General features: G+C 35.7%; 1 long non-coding RNA gene across 5 annotated transcripts in view; it reads left to right on the top strand.

The window, feature by feature from the left end:
* The window catches only part of LOC132362225 (uncharacterized), a 745,765-nt gene that overhangs the window by 163,206 nt on the left and 560,096 nt on the right, over positions 1–22,463 (top strand). For 2 of the 5 annotated variants that reach the window (XR_009502308.1, XR_009502306.1), the window contains one exon: positions 21,430–21,869. The exons of the other annotated variants lie outside the window; for them this stretch is intronic. This is a non-coding gene — a long non-coding RNA (uncharacterized LOC132362225). Of the gene's footprint in view, positions 1–21,429; positions 21,870–22,463 lie in introns of those variants that run through there. 5 annotated transcript variants of the gene reach the window in all.

Raw genomic sequence — 22,463 nt, 5'->3', positions numbered from 1 at the left:
TTACCATACTGGAGCCTAATCTAAGGCTTGAGAAGTGACACACAAGATGCCTGAGACTTGTTTACTGTATTATTGAAATAAATTTTTCAGTTGTCTTATACCTTTTCAAAATGCTTATATCTTATTAAAAAGAAGGCAGGATACATTCTAATTGAAGCACGTTTCTAATACAAACCCACTGCATCGAGTGGACCGTATTTGTTTGACAGGTATATTCTAGTGAACTAGACACACAGTTAGCAACAAAAGTAAAAACAAATATTCTCCAAGGTTCTTGGTGGTGTGCCAGTTCTCATGAGGTTTTTGGTGAAATAATAATGATCAAAACGTTGCAGGGCAGGTTAGATCCAAGGAAAATGTGCTCTAGGCTTCTCCATAGAAAGTTCTTTTTGACATATCTCTAAATATTTTTGAATTATTATTTCAGGTAATATATGCATCAAGAAAGTATTATTCGAAAGACCATTAATGTATTCCTTGAGAGATTCCAAACTCCTATTAAAAAACAAGAAAAAAATTCCTATACTGTCAACAAGTTGGTAGTCATTTCTCACTCTTTAGTATATAAATAAGGCCATTTTGATTGGGTTATTCTTGCAACACAGAAAATAAAGTCATAAAAGCCAAAGATAGGGCCTTGGCTCTTTATTAATTTGTGATTAGGATTCCACAAGTGTCACGGCTACAAACAGCATGCCTGTGAGTCCTCAGTACCCTAAGCTGGGTGGTACTAAACTTTCCAACATGGGGCCATCTGAAAGCCGTCTTCTTTTTTTTGTCCCATTATTAATATATCTACTTTCAAAATGGAATATAAGAGAGAGAAAAATAACTCTTCCTCATCCCTCCATTCACCTAACAAACTGATGCAAAGTCCCAATAGGCAGCGTTCACACAATGTCTTGGCGATTCCTCCAGCCTCCTCTTTGTGTCTCAGCATGTCCATTTCTCACCCTCGTGCCGTGGCTCAGCCTGCCTCCTTGCCTAGATTTCCTTCTTCCAATTCAGCTGTTGATTTTTGTTCACTCATAGTCACTTCAGGCACCATCTTGTGCAGAAACCGGATACAGTGAGATGATATGCCTCAGTGTTTTCATAATATCCTTGTATAACTTTGCACTTACCACATTTCTTACAGATTTTTTTTTTTTACATTCTGCAAAATTCACCCATTGTTAAGTGTGTAGTTCAATGATTTTAGTAGATTATAGAGTTGTACAACTCTCACCATCACCCAGTTTAGAACATTTCTATCACCCCATAAAGTTCCTTTGTCTCATCTGTCAATTTCTGCTCCTGTACCCAGGCCTAGATTGATCTCTTCCTGTCTCCATAGATTTGACTTTTTTTCCGCCCTGCATTTCATATACATGAAACCATACAATATGAAGCCTTTTGCATCTGTCTTCTTTCACTTAGCATTTTTTGCATGTTCACTCATACTCTAGTAAGTATCAGTAATCTATTCCTTTTTATTGTTGTAGAGTGTCCCATTGTATAAATACACCACATTTTGTTTATAAATTCACCAGATGATGGACATTTGATTTCACTTTGGGGCTATTGTGAAAATGCTGCTATGAATATTCACATAAAGTCTTTGGGTGGATACCTAGGAGTGGAAGTGCTGAGTTGTATGGTAAATTTATATTTATCTTTGTAAGAAACTGTCAAACTATTTTGCACAGTGGCTGTATCATTTTACATTCCCACAAGCAAGGCAGGAGGGTTCCAGTTTCTTTGTATCCTCGAAATTTGCTATTGTTTGTCTTTTCAGTATAACCATCCTAGTGGGTGTGAAGTGGTCTCTCATTGTGTTTTAAATATGCATTTCCCTAATGACTAATGTTGTTGAACATGATTTTAATGTTCTTCTTAGGCATTCTTGGTAAAATGGCTGTTTATATCGTTTGCTCATTTTTTGAGTTACTTGTCTTGAGTTATTTATCTTGACTTTGTCTTATAGAACTGCAAGGATTCTTTATATATTCCAAATACAAATTATTCATCAGATATATAATTTGAAATATTTTTCCCCAGTCTGTGGATTATCTTTTTATTACCTTTTTAAAAAAAATTAATTAATTATTTACTTATTTATTTTTGGCTGTGTTGAGTCTTTGTTGCTGCCCGTGGGCTTTCTCTAGTTGTGGCGAGCGGGGGTAAATCTTCGTTGTGGTGCACAGGCTTCTCATTGCAGTGGCTTCTCTTGTTGTGGAGCACGGGCTCTAGGCACATGGGCTTCAGTAGTTGTGGTGCGCGGGCTCCGTAGCTGTAGCGCACGGGCTTAGTTGCTCCGCGGCATGTGGGATCTTCCCAGACCAGGGCTCAAACCCTGGTCCCCTGCATTGGCAGGCAGATTCTTAACCACTGCACCACCAGGGAAGCCCTTATTTTCTTTATGGTATCTTTTGAAGCACTGAAATTTAATCACATTGTTTAAAAGAAAAAAGTTGTTTCATAAGTCAATCATTCCTGCTAATATTGGGTTGGCCAGAATGTTTGGAAAGTTCCATAACATCTTACAGAAAAACCCAAATGAACTCTTGGGCCAACCCAATATTTTTGAGACCAGAAGCTGGGCACATGTATTGGCATGTCTGCCTGCTTGCGCAATGCTCATGAAGAATTACTGAGGACCCACTTGGGTTAAGCACCATTCCAAGTTCTTTGGATGGATTAATCCCTTATTCCTTACAGGAGTCCTATGATATAGATACTATTAAAACTGATGTTCAGTAAAACAACTTACTCCCAAAGTCACATGGGGAAAGCAGGAGGACTGGGATTCTGACTCTGGCCCAGGCCCTCGATCCCCATGCTGCTCTGCCCTTAATTAGTATATTTCCCTGGAGATCATTAGAATCAGAGCATGAAAATATGTACTTTTCTGCTTATTTACTAATGAATTTTATAATATTATCATATAGTCTTCAGATTCAAAAAAATAAAATAAAATGTAAGTCTTGTGGGAATTAGAACCAGAAATTGAATTACCACTAAATTCAAAGTGGTGAGTAAGTACAAGGACCTGTTTGGTCACCAGGGTTTCCGCTTTCAGATCATTTTTTCTTTGTTGACAATAACAATGTGAAATGTTGGAGCAAAGTCCTTCTTTTGGAGAGCAGCAATTGTGGGTAAATGAACCTGGCTAAATGGCTCTCTGATTCCTCATGAAGTGATTGAACCTGTACCATAGTATGATTTTGAGAAATAAGTAACAGATGTTAATAAAAATGTATCATGCTTTATAAATATCAGCTGTAAAATATGTTTAATAATATGTTATTATCAGGTAAGGATTAAATGAGATGGTTTATGTAAAGGGCTTTGGACACCCTCTTGCGAGAGCACTGGAGTCACAACTAACTGCTGGACAATCATCGACAGGAAGACACTGGAACTAACCAAAAAAGATACCCCACATCCAAAGACAAAGGAGAAGCCATAATGAGATGCTAGGAGGGGCACAATCGCAATAAAATCAAATCCCATAACTGCTGGGTGGGTGACTCACAAACTGAAGAACACTTATACTGCAGAAGTCCACCCACTGGAGTGAAGGTTCTGACCCCACGTCAGACTTCCCAACATGGGGGTCCGGCAACAGGAGGAGGAATTCCTAGAGAATCAGACTTTGAAGTCTAGCGGGATTTGATTGCAGGACTTTGACAGGACTGGGGGAAATAGAGACTCCACACTTGGAGGGCACACACAAAGTAGTGTGCGCATCAGGACCCAGGGGAAGGAGCAGTGACCTCATAGGAGACTGAACCAGACCTACCTGCTAGTGTTGGAGGGTCTCCTGCAGAGGCGGGGGTGGATGTGGCTTACTAGGGGGACAAGGACACTGGCAGCAGAAGTTCTGGGAAGTACTCCTTGGTGTGAGCCCTACCACAGTCCACCATTAGCCCCACCAAAGAGCCCGGGAAGGTTCCAGTGTTGGGTCGCCTCAGGCCAAACAACCAACAGGGAGGGAACCCAACCCCACCCATCAGCAGACAGGTGGATTAAAGTTTTACTGAGCTCTGCCCACCAGGGCAACAGCCAGCTCTACCCACCACCAGTCCCTCCCATCAGGAAACTGGCACAAACCTCTTAGATAGCCTCATCCACCAGAGGGCAGACAGCAGAAGCAAGAAGAACAACAATCCTGCAGCCTGTGGAACAAAAACAATATTCACAGAAAGATAGACAAGGTGAAAAGGCAGAGGGCTATGTACCAGATGAAGGAACAAGATAAAACCCCAGAAAAACAACTAAATGAAGTGGAGATAGGCAACCTTCCAGAAAAAGAATTCAAAATAATGATAGTGAAGATGATCCAGGACCTCGGAAAAAGAATGGAGGCAGAGATTGAGAAGATGCAAAAAATGTTTAACAAAGACCTAGAAGAATTAAAGAGCAAAAACACCTAGAAGAATTAAAGAACAAAAACCTAGAAGAATTAAAGAACAAAAAAACAGAGATGAACAATACAATAACTGAAATGAAAACTACACGAGGAGGAATCAATAGCAGAATAACTGAGGCAGAAGAACGGATAAGTGACCTGGAAGACAGAATGGTGGAATTCACTGCCGTGGAACAGAATAAAGAAAAAAGAATGAAAGGAAATTAATACAGCCTAAGAGACCTCTGGGACAACATTAAATGCAACAACATTCGCATCATAGGGGTCCCAAAAGAAGAAAGAGAGAAAGACCCAAGAAAATATTTGAAGAGATTAGAGTCGAAAACTTCCTTAATATGGGAAAGGAAATAGTCACCCAAGTCCAGGAAGTGCAGAGAGTCCCAGGCAGGATAAGCCCAAGGAGAAACATGCCGAGACACATAGTAATCAAACTGACAAAAATTAAAGACAAAGAAAAATTATTGAAAGCAACAAGGGAAAAATGATAAATAAAATACAAGGGAACTCCCATAAGGTTAACAGCTGATTTCTCAGCAGAAACTCTACAATCCAGAAGGGAGTGGCATGATATATTTAAAGAGATGAAAGGGAAGAACCTACAACGAAGATTACTCTACCCGGCAAGGATCTCATTCAGATTTGACAGAGAAATCAAAAGCTTTACAGACAAGCAAAAGCTAAGAGAATTCAGCACCACCAAACCAGCTCTACAACAAATGCTAAAGGAACTTCTCTAAGTGGGAAACACAAGAGAAGAAAAGGACCTACAAAAACAAACCCATAACAATTAAGGAAATGGTAATAGGAACATACATATCGATAATTACCTTAAACGTGAATGGATGAAATGCTCCAACCAAAAGACACAGGCTCGCTGATTGTATACAAAAACAAGACCCATATATATGCTGTCTACAAGAGACCCACTTCAGACCTAGGGACACATACAGACTGAAAATGAGGGGATGGGAAAAGATATTCCATGCAAATGGAAATCAAAAGAAAGCTGGAGTAGCAATACTCATATCAGATAAAATAGACTTTAAAATAAAGAATGTTAGAAGATACAAGGCAGGACACTACATAATGATTAAGGGATCAATCCAAGAATAAGATAAAACAATTATAAATATATATGCGCCCAACATAGGAGCACCTCAATACATAAGGTAACTGCTAACAGCTATAAAAGAGGAAATTGATAGTAACACAGTAATAGTGGGGGACTTTAACACCTCACTTACACCAATGGACAGATCATCCAAACAGAAAATTAATAAGGAAACAAAAGCTTTAAATGACACAAGAGACCAGATAGATTTAATTGATATTTATAGGACATTCCATCCAAAAACAGCAGATTACACTTTCTTCTGAAGTGCACACGGAACATTCTCCAGGATAGATCACATCTTAGGTCACAAATCAAGCTTAAGTAAATTTAAGAAAATTGAAATCATATCAAGCATCTTTTCTGACCATGACACTCTGAGATTAGAAACCAGTTACAGGGGAAAAAACATAAAAAACACACACACATGGAAGCTAAACAATACGTTACTAAATAACCAAGAGATCACTGAAGAAATCAAAGAGGAAATCAACACCTAGAGACAAATGGCAATGAAAACACAACGATGCAAAACATATGGGATGCAGCAAGAGCAGTTCTAAGAGGGAAGTTTATAGCAATACAAGCCTACCTCAAGAAACAAGAAAACTTCTCAAATAAACAATCTAACCTTACACCTAAAGGAACTAGAGTAAGAAGAACAAACAAAACCCAAAGTTAGGAGAAGGAAAGAAATCATAAAGATCAGAGCAGAAATAAATGAAATAGAAACAAAGAAAACAATAGCAAAGATCAATAGAACTAAAAGCTGGTTCTTTGAGAAGATAAACAAAATTGATAAACCATTAGCCAGAGTCATCAAGAAAAAGAGGGAGAGGACTCAAATCAATAAAATTTGAAATGAAAAAGGAGAAGTTACAACAGACACCACAGAAATACAAAGCATCCTAAGAGATTACTACAAGCAACTCTATGCCAATAGAATGGACAACCTGGAAGAAATGGACAAATTCTTAGAAAGGTATAACCTTCCAAGACTGGACCAGGAAGAAATAGAAAATATGAACAGACCAATCGCAAGTAATGAAATTGAAACTGTGATTAAAAATCTTCCAACAAACAAAAGTCCAGGACCAGATGGCTTCACAGGTGAATTCTATCAAACATTTAGAGAAGAGCTAACAGCCATCCTTCTCAAACTTTTCCAAAAAATTGCAGAGGAAAGAACACTCCCAGACTCATCCTATGAGGCCACCATCACCCTGATACCAAAACCAGACAAAGATACTACAAAAAAAGAAAATTACAGACCAATATCATTGATGAATATAGATGCAAAAATCCTCAACAAGATACTAGCAAACAGAATCCAACAGCACATTAAAAGGATCATACACCATGATCAAGTGTGATTTATCCCAGGGATGCAAGGATTCTTCAATATACACAAATCAATGTGATACACCATATTAACAAATTGAAGAATAAAAACCATATGATCATCTCAAGATGCAGAAAAAGCTTTTGACAAAATTTTACACCCATTTATGATTAAAAACTCTCCAGAAGGTGGGCATAGAGGGAACCTACCCCAACATAATAAAGGGCATATATGACAAACCCATAGCAAGTATCATTCTCAATGGTGAAAAACTGAAAGCATTTCCTCTAAGATCAGGAACAAGACAAGGATGTCCACTCTCGCCACTATAATTCAACATAGTTTTGGAAGTCAGAGAAGAAAAATAAATAAAAGGAACACAAATTGGAAAAGAAGAAATAAAACGGTCACTGTTTGCAGATGACATGATACTATACATAGAGAATCCTAAAAATGCCACCAGAAAACTACGAGAGCTAATCAATGAATTTGGTAAAGTTGCAGGATACAAAATTAATGTACAGAAATCTCTTGCATCCCTATACACTAATGATGAAAAATCTGAAAGAGAAATTAAGGAAACACTCCCATTTACCACTGCAACAAAAAGAATAAAATACCTAGGAATAAACCTACCTAGGGAGACAAAAGCCCTGTATGCAGAAAACTATGACACTGATGAAAGAAATTAAAGCTGATACCAACAGATGGAGAGATATACCATGTTCTTGGATTGGAAGAATCAATATTGTGAAATGACTATACTACCCAAAACAATCTACAGATGCAATGCAATCCCTATCAAATTACCAATGGCATGTTTTATAGAACTAGAACAAAAAATCTTAAAATTTGTATGGAGACACAGAAGACCCCGAATAGCCAAAGCAATCTTGAGGGGAAAAAAACGGAGCTGGAGGAATCAGACTCCCTGACTTCAGACTATACTACAAAGCTACAATAATCAAGACAATATGGTACTGGCACAAAAACAGAAATATAGATCAATGGAACTGGATAGAAAGCCCAGAGATAAACTCACGCTCCTATGGTCAACTAATCTATGAGAAAGGAGGCAAAGATATACAATGGAGAAAAGACAGTCTCTTCAAAAAATGGTGCTGGGAAAACTGGACAGCTACATGTAAAAGAATGAAATTAGAACAGTCCCTAACAACATACACAAAAATAAACTCAAAAGGGATTAGCAACCTAAACGTAAGACTGGACACTATAAAACTCTTAGAGGAAAACATAGGAAGAACAGTCTTTGAAAGAAATCACAGCAAGATCTTTTTTGATCCACCTCCTAGACAAATGGAAATAAAAACATAAATAAACAAATGGGACCTAATGAAACTTAAAAGCTTTTGCAAAGCAAAGGAAACCATAAACAAGACGAAAAGACAACCCTCAAAATGAGAGAAAATATTTGCAAATGAATCAACGGACAAAGGATTAATCTCCCAAATATATAAACAGCTCATGCAGCTCAATATTAAAAAAACAAACAACCCAATGAAAAAAATGGGCAGAAGACCTAAACAGACATTTCTCCAAAGAAGACATACAGATAGCCAAGAAGCACTTGAAAAGCTGCTCAACATCACTAATTATTAGAGAAATGCCAATCAAAATTACAATGAGGTATCACCTCACACCAGTTAGAATGGGCATCATCAGAAAATCTACAAACAACAAATGCTGGAGAGGGTGTGGAGAAAAGGGAACCCTCTTGCACTCTTGGTGGGAATGTAAATTGTTACAGGCACTATGGAGAACACTATGGAGGTTCCTTAAAAAACTAACAACAGAATTACCATATGACCCAGCAATTCCACTAGTGGGCATATACCCAGAGAAAACCATAATTCAAAAAGACACATGCACCCCAATGTTCATTGCAGCACTATTTACAATAGCCAGGTCATGGAAGCAACCTAAATGCCCATCGACAGATGAATGGATAAAGCAGATGTGGCACATACATGCAATGGAATATTACTCAGCCATAAAAAGGAGCGAAATTGGGTCATCATTTGTAGAGACGTGGATGGACCTACAGACTGTCATACAGAGTGAAGTAAGTCAGACAGAGAACATCAAATATCGTATATTAATGCATATATGTGTAACCTAGAAAAATGGAACAGATGAACCGGTTTGCAGGGCAGAACTTGAGACACAGATGTAGAGAACAAACGTATGGACACCAAGGGGGTAAAGTGGTGGAGGGGTAGGGGTGGTGGTGTGATGAATTGGGAGTTTGGGATTGACATGTATACACTGATGTGGATAAAATTGATGACTAATAAGAACCTGTTGTATATAAAAATAAATAAAATAAAATTCAAAAATAAAAAATAAAAATAAAGGGCTTTGCCTAGTGTCTGGGAACTAATTAAGTGCTCGAAAAAGTAGCTATAATAATTTCTGTACTTTCTATAAGCCACAGTTCACTTTTCAGTCCTTCTTTCAACTTCCCTGATTGGATAAACATAGTTGTGGTATGTGTTTATTCAAATATATTTACTTTTAGTAAATGCCTTTACAAAGCTTGCCCAGAGACTGTCCTGTCAAGTAGCCTGATCTAAATAGATAAGCATTTTAGAAAAGTTTATGAAATAAAAGTTTTGACAAAAAAACCCACCTCCCTATTCCATAGACTTGCACTCTTACGTAAATGAAATGCGGATATTTAGGATAACTAGTTTTTGTTTTTTTTTAAATATGGTCTTGGAAAAGTATATTAGAATGAAGTCAATGTTGACTAAAGTTAGACAAAGAAAAGTTAGTATGCTTTTATATTTTTATTCTAGTACCTATCAAATCAGGGTAAATAACTAAGTTATTTTTTAATATAGAGGACTTTTCAAAACACACAGGAACCTTCGTGAATGTTTATTATATATAGCTTCTTTTATTATAGTTTTTTTCAGCTTTATTGAGGTATGATTGACACATAAAAAGCATATATATTTAGATTACACAACGGGATATTTTTAAGGTGTACAACAGTGACGATTTAATGTATACCCTGTGAAATAATTACCACAATCAAGCTAATTATCACATTCATCACGTCACATAGTTACCATTTGTGAATGTGTGTGTGGTAAAAACATTTAAGATTTACTTTCAGCAAATTTCATGTATACAATGCAGTATTATTAACTATCACCACACTGTGCATTAGATCCCAGAATTTATTCATCTTATAACTGAAAGCTATAACTTCTTATAATATCATTATTTCTTACATGCTTTTTGTTTCTTGTTTTGCCTTGCAAACATTTCTGTGACTATAAACCATACATATTTAATAGACTATCAGACAGTTTTATAATATCACAGTGCTTTATTCATGCAGATTACACCAATTATTAGAGAAAGCTAAATTTTCCCAAGTGGCATTATGTTTCACCTTTGTTTTAAGATGAGCTACATTTAATTCCAGAAATATCTGTTTTCCTTTTTAACTTTGATATTTATCAGGGATATATAGATGTGTTCATCTATATTTATTGTTTATAAGCTTTAAGTATATAATAATTTGTATTTCAATAATAAAACTCCATGAATGCAAATGCAGATATTTAGATAGGTGTATTTTATTCAGTCAATTCATAAAGACATTCTTATATTTTAAGGGAAATTCAGAATGGATAACTTTTAGAACAAAAAAGAAAATTACAGAATATATAAACTTTCACAGCGTCCTAGGACATGTGATTTATTATGAAGATAATAGACCTTCATTATTCACCAGTTTTCTTAAGCAGTGTTAAAACATTTCAGAAATGCAACTGTATTCTACCTGTTTTTATTTAAAATGAAAAGAAACAAAAAAATAAGGCAATCACTGTGATGGGTGAGGAAAAGACCATTTCTAAACATTGAATCTCACATGTCATAAGTCTGGTAAGGCTAGGAACAGTCACTGTAAAGTTGCCGCACTGGAAATTATATCCCACTAGACTCAGAAATTTATGTGAGTACAGCTTAGTACAGCGCAAGTGCTATTATAATATTACAGTGGAAAATCGACTACCTTTTTGCTGCCCAAGGCTTTCATAAGTACTTAAACCTTTGAACAGAGTGACAGTTAAACCCCTTAAGGAAACTAGAATTGATAGTAAAATAGCTGATGGCCAGGGATCACTTCCCCTACTCTTGGCCTTTGACTCTCACCTTCCCATTATGCTAACCCCTTGAGCCCTTGAGCATAACTGGAGAATAACGGAGCGTATTCCCACACACTGAGGTGAGGTGGCAGGCTTTGGAAACCCTGTGCAGAAAGTTACAGGCTTATGTTCTGCTTTCACTTTGCCACTGACACCAAACAAGTCCTAGTCCAAACTTGGGATCTGCCCAGATAAAAGACCTATAATGCAATTCAGTATGACAAATATCACTCTTATTCTGCATTCTTTTCTTTATGCAGGAAATATTTCCCACATAAGAAATGATTAAGAAAGTTAAAAATACTGATCATTTGCTCCTCTGTTAAATGCTGGCATAAAAATACCATTAAATGCTTTGATGACACATTGTAGATATATGTATGTCAGAAGAATCAGCTGATGGTCTTGCCTCTGCTCTTCTATGCTTTAGCCTGGAATTCAGTCACTTCCACCCACAGCTTATTGCCTGGACCTAGTCTTGTGACCTTGCTTAAGTGCAGGTTGTTTGAGAAATGCCTGTCAAGGGAGGAGAGCTGGATTGCATTAAAGTAGGCAGTATTAAATGACACCATCGATAAGAGAGGCATCCCCAAAGAGGGTGCAAAAGATAGTATCCTCCCAAGATCCAGAGCCACTCCCAAAGATAGCCAAAAGTAAGAAAGAGAATTCCCCTGAGAGCTGGCAACGGTCCCTAGGGCCCTAGCTGCAAATGGTGTGAAACCCACGTTTCTGTGTAACCATATGTTTGTGTCCCCAACCAGAGCTGAGCTGCCTGAATATGCAAGAACTTACAACTTGCCTGCCCTGGCAGACAGAAAGTCACACAAGTTCTCAGGGCATACAATGAGACAAATAGGGCAATAACCGTTCCTCGTGGTCTCTTCAGAGTGGAAAAGCAATTCAGATGGAGGATTAAGAGACTGTGAGTAGTCAGGTAAAGGAGGATAGAGGGGAGTAGTAGGAATCATGTCAATCTTATAGTTTTTGTTTTGGGTACCTTTTGCATCTTTAATTTTTCATTAGCCTTTTTCAATGAATCTTTCATTGAATCTATTTTGTAATCTTGAAGCCTTTTAGAGGCTTCTGCATACCAGTTAAAGTAGGTATCCCATTCTGTTTGTTTGACTGGGAACCCTTACATTTAGCCTATCTGCCACTGGAGAGGGCAAAATAGATTTGGTCTCCTCAAAACCCCATACAGAGACAATTGCCACTATTTGACTCATCTGGTAGCAGTCTGGAAAGTCTCATTTTCTGGGATTGTCCTTATCTGGCCAGACTCAGAATTCACTCAGTAAGAAATATATGCCCAGGGAATTTGGTGAAAATAATCAGTGACAATTGTTAACATCTCTGCTGCCTGGGGCAGTGATACCAGTTGCCCCTGTATCACTAGTTCAGAATTCCTCTGCTTCATCCTCTCTAGGAAGTAAACTTTCAGACTTTTGAGTAGGTAAGGACAATCTCACAGCTGCATGGGATTGAAAATCTGAGCTATTACCTGCTCTTTGAATAGATATACAACAAATGCTCATATGTCAGCCTCACCTTCAACCCCACTCTGCTACCCATTCTTAAGTTTCTGGGGGCGGTTCTGGAGTACAGAAGGGTTACTTCTGGGCTCCCCATATTGCTTGCTTAGGGATCAGATCTTTTAAATCTGTCACAACCCATTTATAGACTTTTCCAACTTCTAATATTTTTTGTTGATATCTTCTTTTATCGTCTCTTGAGAGTTTATGTCTAAAAAAAAAAATCCCATCACTAACTTTTTAGTGGCATTTAACAAGAATTAGATTTACTTTCCGAGAGGGATTTTCCAATAGTGAACAAGCTATAATTCAACTTTAAAAAAAATGGCAAACGCTTTTAAAATTATCTAGAAATGCTTCCTTTTTTCTGATTTTTCTCTCTGATTGCTTTCTTTCCCATAGAGCTTATTATTCTTTTTGTATACATTATTCTTTTACATCTCTTTGAGGATATCAGTTGAAAATATTTTTAATTGTTTCCTTCTTGCATTAAATCTGTTTCTTCTGGTGTCAGCAGTTTTTGTTGCTAATTTCTTTCATTATTGATTTTTTCTCATATGTGATTTGTAAATTTATTGTCTTTTTTTCTTTAAAAAATTCTTTCCTTTTCATTTATTTATTTTTCTTATTTTTAATCTAAAAGAAAATAATGTAGGAGGGCTTTGCTAATTAGCCTTAGTAGCAGTTGGGAGATCTGTTTACTAAAAATACCATTCTTCCAAAGAGGAGGTAGAATCTATGACATGGATGGCTACTGTTGATGATAAAACAGAGGCAGTCTAGTTCAAAATAAGGAAGACTTCACTCTGGGGTTAGAGTACCTAAGAGTTTCCCACTCCTAATTGGATATGTCTTTTCTTTTGTTCCCCTGGGTACATTGTAGAAGTCTAAAGTTGTCTTAGGCTCTACTCTGTCTCTCTCATCAGCCACTTATCCAAAGAGATCCCTGCTTCCTATTTCCCAATAAGAATAAATACTGCAGTCAATTTATCTGTCAGCAGAAGAGGAAGAGTATCCAACCTAGCTCTTCTCTAAACACTTCTCTAATTAACCACCATCATTGATGCCTGACAACCAATTTTTTGCACCATGCTTGCCAGCCCAAGATGTGGATATTTTCTAGGTCAGTCCAGGGTAGAACCTACTTATGGAGAAATCTTTTGCCAAGCATAGTCCTTAATGTTGTTTCCTTTATTCTATGTTGCTCTGAAATATAAGTGGAGTAACTTTCCATCATTCAGAAATATGTAAAAATTTCTGGTCTGCTGATTTAAAAAAAAATTTTACTGTCATTTGGATACGATATTGGGAGGTAAGTGCAGCAAACTTATATCCTCAAGCCTCTGTTATGAACCAGGAATTATCACCTCTTTTTTTATTTTGCAAATACTACTCACCCTTTATGGCTCACATGACATTTCTGTGAAGTGTTCCCTCTCCAAGTTTAATTAGTAGTTCTATCTTTGTCGTTGCAAAACTTGGTTTATATTCCATTAAGTCACTTGCCACTTGGCCTAGTGATTTATCTCTATTTATCTTTCTTGCTTACTCACTTGAGTGTTTTTGAAGTTAGAGACTATGCTATATTCATTTCTAAATACTTCAATGCTTAATACCACAGCTAGGATAATATCTATGAAGTGAGTCCGTGACAAAAGAATATTCAAAATCCCAGGCCTTACACTTCTGCTTTATACAGTCAGGGCCCATATAAATAATTTTTTGGATCTCTAGAAATTATGTGTACCTTATTCAGCATACGGATATCTGTAAAGCTATTTATTTACTACTTCTAGCAGAGTGCAGTATATGTGTGTGTGTGTGTGAGTGTGTGTGCATGCTTTTACTTTTAAAATATATCTGCAATGTGGAAATTTAAACTTATAATTGGACAGTGTAAATGTGATATTATTACTGCTTCACACCCACCAATCAACTTTTTAAAAGATGTTTCAGCAAGATTATAGTAAAGCATTAAAATACTGAATTTTCACAATGTAGAAAATAACTCTGATAACCTTTTCCTTATTTATGTACATCTTTTCTAGGCTTTGAACCTATTTTATGCTTGTTTATTAATATTTTTATCATGGAAATGGGATTCAAATTCTAAAGATGATTAAATTTGTGATAAATTAAGTACACTTCTATTCCTATGCTCAAAAATGTTAATACCAGTTCTACGTGTTATTGTTGCGTGTGAACACACCTGTTACCTAAGCTGTGTGATTTATCCAGTTGAAGAGCCTTCTTGTAAATAAATAACATGGAAAGTTTTCATCTTCTTACTTATGAAGAGTTTATACCAACCTTGTTCTAATTTTTAATTATATAGTATATTAAATCACTTTCCCCTGTCCCTCATTTGATAGTATATTTAAAGTGGAATAACTTTAGATAAATGAATTGTATAATTTATGATTAGGTTGGTGAAGAAAATTAAAACTTTATTTACAAAAGTTGAATACATTCTGTAAATAGTGTTGGTATTACAAACAACTTCAGCTTTCAGACTTATGCATACATCTGAATTTTCCTCTCCAAAGCTCTTAATAGACTTTCTGAGAGTTTCTGAATTGTACAGAATTTGATGTGTATTCGAGTGACCCTCCAATCCCAGAGTTGTAGATAATTGAAATGTGTCTACTGAATGGTAGATTATATACTGATCATCTTCCCATCAACTCTTAGAACCTGTCTTGGACAAGAGCTATGATGAAAATCAGGGCCTGGGCATATAATCTGAAAGGACAGTTGGTGCTGTGCTCAGAGCCCAAATCAAAATCTAATGACTCTTTCCATATAGAACCTATATGAGAAGACTGGTTAATATTATAAGGCAGGTCTTGGCAATGGGATAATATTTACAGCATATTTTCCAGTAAAGGTTTTGTTTTTGGCTTTATCACACCTCTCCTGATTTATCATCCCATCTACAAATAAGGTGAAAACTCAGATTTGATGCTTTTGTGATCTCACATGCATTAGTTAAGCTCTTTGTGTATGTAGGAACAAACAGTAACTATCTAGGCTCTGCACCTTTTACACTCAGTGATCACCTCCTTTATTTCTAAGCAAATCAAGGAAAGTATAGGACTGGATAAAACATGTTCTCTTAGTCACTAAGAAACTGTTGTTTCACCCACATTTTTCTGGATTATCTCAATTTTAGGAAGTTAGTGAATCTGAATGTTCAATGGCTATCAATTCCAAGGAAGAATGGAGAAGTTAGAGGAAATATTTTCTCTTCAACATTTGTAGGATGTATCATTTTGCATATTTGTAATGATCATTTTTATTCTAGTTTTTTAGTTTGATTAATATTAGAGGAGACCTACAGGGCAAAATCTGTTAGGGAATGTTATTCAAAAATGAATGGAAGTTCTCTCTGAATCCTGAGTTGCTTCAAATTCATAATCATGCATTTGTACTTTAAAAAATATATCCACTACCTATCAAAATGTTACTCAGCCTTCAAGTCTCATCTCAGATATCACCTTTGTGTCACCTTCATGTTACCTAAAGGTAGTTCGTTAGTCCCTCTACCCTGCTCTCAGAGTATTACAAAGAAATCTCTGCTATATAATATGGCAAGAATTGCTGAGAAAATCTTGAAGACTAACAAACCTTGAATTCCTATACTTGACACCAGCAGACATCAAAAGCTGTTACAAAGTTATAGTGATTAAGACAGTGAGGTATTCATCTAAGGTTAAATGAATAGACAAATGGAACAATTATGGAGTGTAGAAACACACCCACAAAATTGGGCATCTAGTTTATGCCAAAGGTGACACTGCAGGGCAAAGGAGAAAGAATAGTATTTTCAACAAATGGTATTTGCTGATTTACTATCCATACTGAGTAAATGAAACCTGACCTTAAACTATATTCAAAATCCATTCCAGATATAAATATAAAAATTTTAAAAATAAAGCTTTTAGAAGAGAAATAAAATATCTTCATGACCTAGGGGATAAACAAATATTTATTAAACAAAACTCAAAGAGTGCTAACCATAAAGAAAGCCTGGAAAAATCGGACTATCATAAAACTAAGAATTTCTTAATTAATAATTTATCATCACAAGGCACCATTAAGAGAGTGGAAAAGCAAGTTACCGAGTTGAAGGGTGTATCTAAAGTACATATTTGATGGAAAACTCATATCCACAAAATATAAGGAACTCCTAAAAATCAGTAGGAATAAGGCCAGAGAAGAAAGTAGGAAAAAACATGGGCAAAGGACTTGAACAGGTATTATAAAAGGGGCTAACCAGATGACCCATTAACATATTAAAAAATGTTCAACCTCATCGATCACCTGGAAAATGCAAATTAAAACCTCAGTTAAGATGCCACTGTATACCAGAATGCCTAAAATGGAAATGATCAATAATAACAATTACTGAGGATCTGAAGTTAGTGGAACTCCCATAAACTATTGGTGGGATTGTAAATTGATACAATCACTTTGGAAAAGTGTTTGGCAATATTTACTAAAGCTAAACATATGTGGACTTTACGATCTAGTAAATCTACTTTTAGATGTATATCCAATATATATAACAATGTTCTCAAAAGACACAAGCAACAATGTTCATAGCCTTATAATCATAACCCCAAAATTGAAACAACCAAAATTTCTGTCTGTAGTAAAATGTATAAATAAACTATGGTGTTTTCATTTAATGAAATACTATACAGCAGTAAGAATGACTGAATTACAACTACATGCAAGAACGTGATGAATCTTAAAATCAAGATGTTAAAAAAAGTCAGAAACATATATGATTTCAGTTACAAAAAGTTTAAAATGAGGTGAAATCAACCTAGGGTGTGAAAAGTCAGAATAGGATTCACCCTTGAAGGTACAGTGCGTGAAAGGAAGCATGAGAGGTGCAAATGGTGTTGGTAGTGATCCATTTTGTGTCCCCAGTGCTGGTTATATGAGTAGGTTCACTTTGTAAAAATTAATTGAGCTATACATATGAGTTTCACATTGTTTATATGTACTTTATACTTAATTTCAAAAAATTACTTTGAAATATCTGCTGCTAAACATCAGACCTCTGTCTCCAGATCAAGCTCCATGATTTGTCCTTATACATCCAGGATCTAGTACAGTGTCTGGTACATAGAACCTTCTTAATAAATATTGTTCAATTTAGAATAAAAGCATTACTGATTGCTCAAGCAGTGTTATTACATGAATTCAAGTCCGTTAGAAAAGAGTAATTCCTCAACTCGTGATGAATAAATGGGTCAGGCCACCTCATAACGTTATGGAGCTGGAAATTGTTATCGAAGTTCCCATTCTCAGCAATTCTGAATCAAAGAGGGCTTCAACCAGTCTTTTTGTAGATAAAAATCTGCCTAAAATCTTTAAGTTGACCAAAATCTAGCACTAATCTAGTAAGTAAACTCAGGGCACACACAGTGTACATTCAGTGAAAAAGTGACTGATTAATTACTATTTGATGATTAGGACAGTTTTCCCTCATAATAAAATAATAATTTTATGAAGACATACTATGCCATAAGGAAGCAATTTTTGCCATAAAGAAATCAAAGACAGCATGATTGTTCCAGGAAACATTTGTCAGCAATTATATTAAACATATTTCACATTAAGTAGCTAATAATGATTAGTTATTGGTGTTTTTCATACCAATAGTTAATAGTGCATTCTTGGTCACCATTAATAGTGTTTCATTTTTCTATTAAAATTAATAATTAACTACTAATAAGTAATAGAGGTTAATTATTATTTGATGATAAATATGACAAAGCCACACTCAATGAACTCCAGTGTCCATGCTATACAATATTCATCATTAAGGCAGTGGGGACTTCCCATTTAAGGACCTCTCTTGGAGACCATGTCATTCAAGAAACCACTTCCATCTAGATGGAAAACAGAAGAGTACATCAAGAAAATGGTAGTGTCCAATATTCTCAAACGTAACCCAAGTAACTGAGTACTCAGAACATCAGAAATTAGACATCCAGTACAAACCCAAGAAACTCAGCCCACACCAAGATAGGTGCATGGACTGCATTTAAATGTTAAGACTGACTCAAAGACACCAGTGGCCCATGCTGGGACCAGGAGGACTCTTGCCTTAACTCCTTCACATGGTGGGCTCCATGAGCACCTTTTGACTTTTACTACCTTCTTCTCTACGGCTGCTGCCCTCCATGCATTATACCCTCTCTTTTAAATGCTCATTCTTCCCACTAAAACCCTACCTTCCATCATGAACTCCTGTAATCAATCTGATGCCCCAAGACAGGGAACCCAAGCTCTCACAGAAAAGGAGTTAAATTGTGGCAGCCTCCTGTATGGATTGGTGCAGGAATCAAGGTATATAATATTTATCCCATTTCATTTGTTCACATATTTCCCTTTGGGTAGATCATATTTCCTGTGGCACCATGCACATGAACTTGTAAGAGACAGCCTTCTCCTGCCTCTTCCCCCGCCTGCCTCTGGTCCCCTGTGCTTGTCTCTGCACTTCTCCCCCTACACCCAACAAAGAACAGGATTTGGTAAATCACTCTGTGCCAAGTCAGATTTGGGTTTTTATGCCAAGCCTTGAAAGATGGATGTGTTGGAAGTTTATTTGCCAGTGGCAATAGGAATTGATTGTAGGCAGCAGCCAATAACAAAAAAAAAGAAAAAAAGAAAAGAAAAAAAAAGAAAGAAAGAAAGGAAAAAGACTAAGTGGCTATAGTATTGAGGGATGTTGAAACGCTGACCACACACAGACTTTTCAGCTCTGCTGGAAATAGCAAAATCAGCAGAAATTTTGTTTGTAAATGAAGGCACCTTCTACGTACTTATATCTCACCAGCTATATTTCACCTTTTGTCCTTAGTTTACAAACTGTGAAGCAATTGATACTGATTTACTGTTGCTCTAAGAATCTGCAATCACTTCATAAACATGATACCTGCTAATCTATACAATCTGTAAAATCACAGGACATTTACTTACACCAACACATCTTTTTCAGTCTTCCAATAGCAACATTAATCATTGTTTCATCCTTAAATTATTCACTATGACCATTTGTTCATTGCTGTGCTTGTTTGTATTTTAAAGTAGCTCAAATAATTGTCAGCACTTTAAGTTGATTTGTAAGCATCCCATTCCCCCATTTTGACATGAATCAGTAAATATTGGTTATATAAAAAGATAATATGAGTAGCCCAAATATAGCTTTGATGCCAGCATACCTCCCATTACTAACTTCTCCTGACAGTTGTGTAAGTAATACTTTAAGCCAATCAAGGAAGGGTTTCAATCCTAACTGTAAAGCTCCATCCATACCTCTTCTTATATACTTCTTTAACTAAATATCCCATTTCCCCAACTTAGCAAACAGCAATCAAAAGAACAACCAAAAAATCTAAATGAAATTTAAAACCAAGTAACACACACATGTGCACACACTCACGCAGGCAGGCATGCACACACACCATATTAGAAATAGACGATAAAAGCAAATTGGGATTTTCCTTATGTTCTTGCTTTTGCCAATTCCTATTTGTTTAACAATTACACAATATGTCCTGAAATCACCAAATTTAGTCTGCAGGATCTTATGAGACTGCATGATCATTCATTGATAGCAGTGAATTTAAACAGGAATCAGTAAGTACAAAAAAGTAATAAATAAGAGTGCGGTCAATTTGTTACGTTCATGTCACAGGACTTTTCTACAATTTTTAATGCAGTATAAGATTTGCTACTGCCACAGTAGAATTGCCAGGGCCTCACTAGAAAACAACATACATGCATAGCTAAAGACATTTATTTAATAAAGTAATTTGGAATTTTCATTAGATTCTGGCTTCTGTGGGAACAAATGTGTGCAGTGAGGTCATTCTGTCTAGACAAAGTCTATTTAATTTTCTTATCCCAAATCAAACAAATTACTTATCTATAGATCTAGGCTTACTCTACAATATCCAATATGGTGAGTTGCACCTGGATGTTTTGACTCCTACAGTTTAGCTTCATTTATACCTCATATCCAGGGGGGCCTTCTAGCCCAAAGGTTATCCAGAAGTTTTACTTACTTCTAATAATGTAATATTTGTCAATCGGTTGATGATTTTTTTTGTCATCTGTGTTGAAATATCTTGTCACTTTTGAATAGTAATAACTGAAGTGAAATTTATGCAATTTTCAAATAAGGTAGGGGTTTGAATGGTGATACATGTTTATAATTATAAAATATTAATTCAGTTAATAAGTATTTTGATTTAGGCATCTAAATATGGAATAATTGTGAGTAGGGTTGCAAAAATACCTAAAAGGAAATGAAGATTACTAATTATGATTCCATATATTATATATTTTATTGATTAAAATTCAGGTACATAAAATAAATTAGTATACTAAAACACACTAATCCCGGCTAACATCTGAAACTGTTGACCCTAGCTCTTGATGTGTTATATCGTAGCCAAGAATTTTCTAATTTTTCTCTTTAGATGGAATGATTACAGCAAGGCTTTTATCCACACGCGAAACTGCTATCAGTAATTTGTACACTGTAGTGGAAGAATTTAATTTTAAGAATAAGGTTTTCTAAAACTCCATGTTTTTATATGCTCGAAAACAAGTTTTTCTCAAGAAAACAATAGTTCTTCTTTATCATGAGGATTTTGGCCACATGTTTGTCTTGTCCCAAGTCCACTAAATTGTTTTGTTTGCTTTTGTTTTGCATTCCGTGTGTTGGTGTTATATGCTAGGATGCTGAAATATTAGGTTTTTCCTACCTAGAATTATTACATGCAGTAATTTTGTCATGTTTGTTTTGTCCTATTTTCAAGGTGCATCCCTCCAAAGGGGCTCATGCTGCCAAAGAACATAACCAGATTTCGACGTTCTTATGACTTTTGATACACACTGTACTTGATGTTTTGTTGGTCCATCTTAGCAAAAGCACATGCATATATTTAATTTTGTTGATTTTGTTGTGTTCAGTTTGGTGTCAGATATAATTTACAGTTATTATTGAAGTTTAATATTTGAGATCATACATTTTTATTGGTAGTTTTTCTGGTGAAAGAAGGGAAGGGTGATGAATAGTAGGATCACACCTAAGCTTTGTCTGAACTTATTTAATTTTTAAAATCTCTACAGGCTCATCAAAGATTTGAGTACTACCTTTGAATGATAGTAGTGTAACCAGCAAGTTTCAATCTTATTGCCAAAATGGGTATCAATGTATTAGAAACTAAGATATACTCAGTGCTTCTCCTTAATTATGCTAGACTAAAAACTTTTCTAATGTTTTTCTAATTAAATTTTTTACTTTTTTATTTTACACTAGAAATTAACACTTAAGTTATTATAACTATTCATAAGGCTACATGAAACCCCAAATATTGATTATAAGATTACTATTTTAGCTTGTGGGGTTATCATCTAATCTGGATTTGTTGTATTCAAAACAATTATACTTTTATTCAGTATGCTGTTAAATAATCCTCTGCTAAATAACATGTTTGCATCCATAAAATTAAAATAAATCTCCAATTTTTTAATAACAGGGCATTTGATAATTGAGTCCTGGCTCTTTGTTTCCTAAGCAATGTGGCTGTGGTAGGAAACAGACAATAGTAAAATGCATAGACTCAAATTGATATCGTTCACTTATTTATTCCAAAAGAGGGCAGCAAAAGTCTGTTTTATATAAATCCTCTGCTGTGTGCTGATGTCTCCTGGTCAGTGGTTGTTTTTGCGTAATTCATTCTTATTTTAAAGTCAGATATTCTTTTCCTCTACTCAAAATAGTAAATGGAAATAAATATCTGATAAATAAAAACAAGTTCATTGTGAAAAATATTTAGAAGAAAATTTT

The sequence above is a fragment of the Balaenoptera ricei genome, chromosome 3 (genome assembly GCF_028023285.1).
Source record: "Balaenoptera ricei isolate mBalRic1 chromosome 3, mBalRic1.hap2, whole genome shotgun sequence".
Taxonomy (NCBI): domain Eukaryota; kingdom Metazoa; phylum Chordata; class Mammalia; order Artiodactyla; family Balaenopteridae; genus Balaenoptera; species Balaenoptera ricei.
This window is presented reverse-complemented; position numbering and strand designations above follow the sequence as displayed.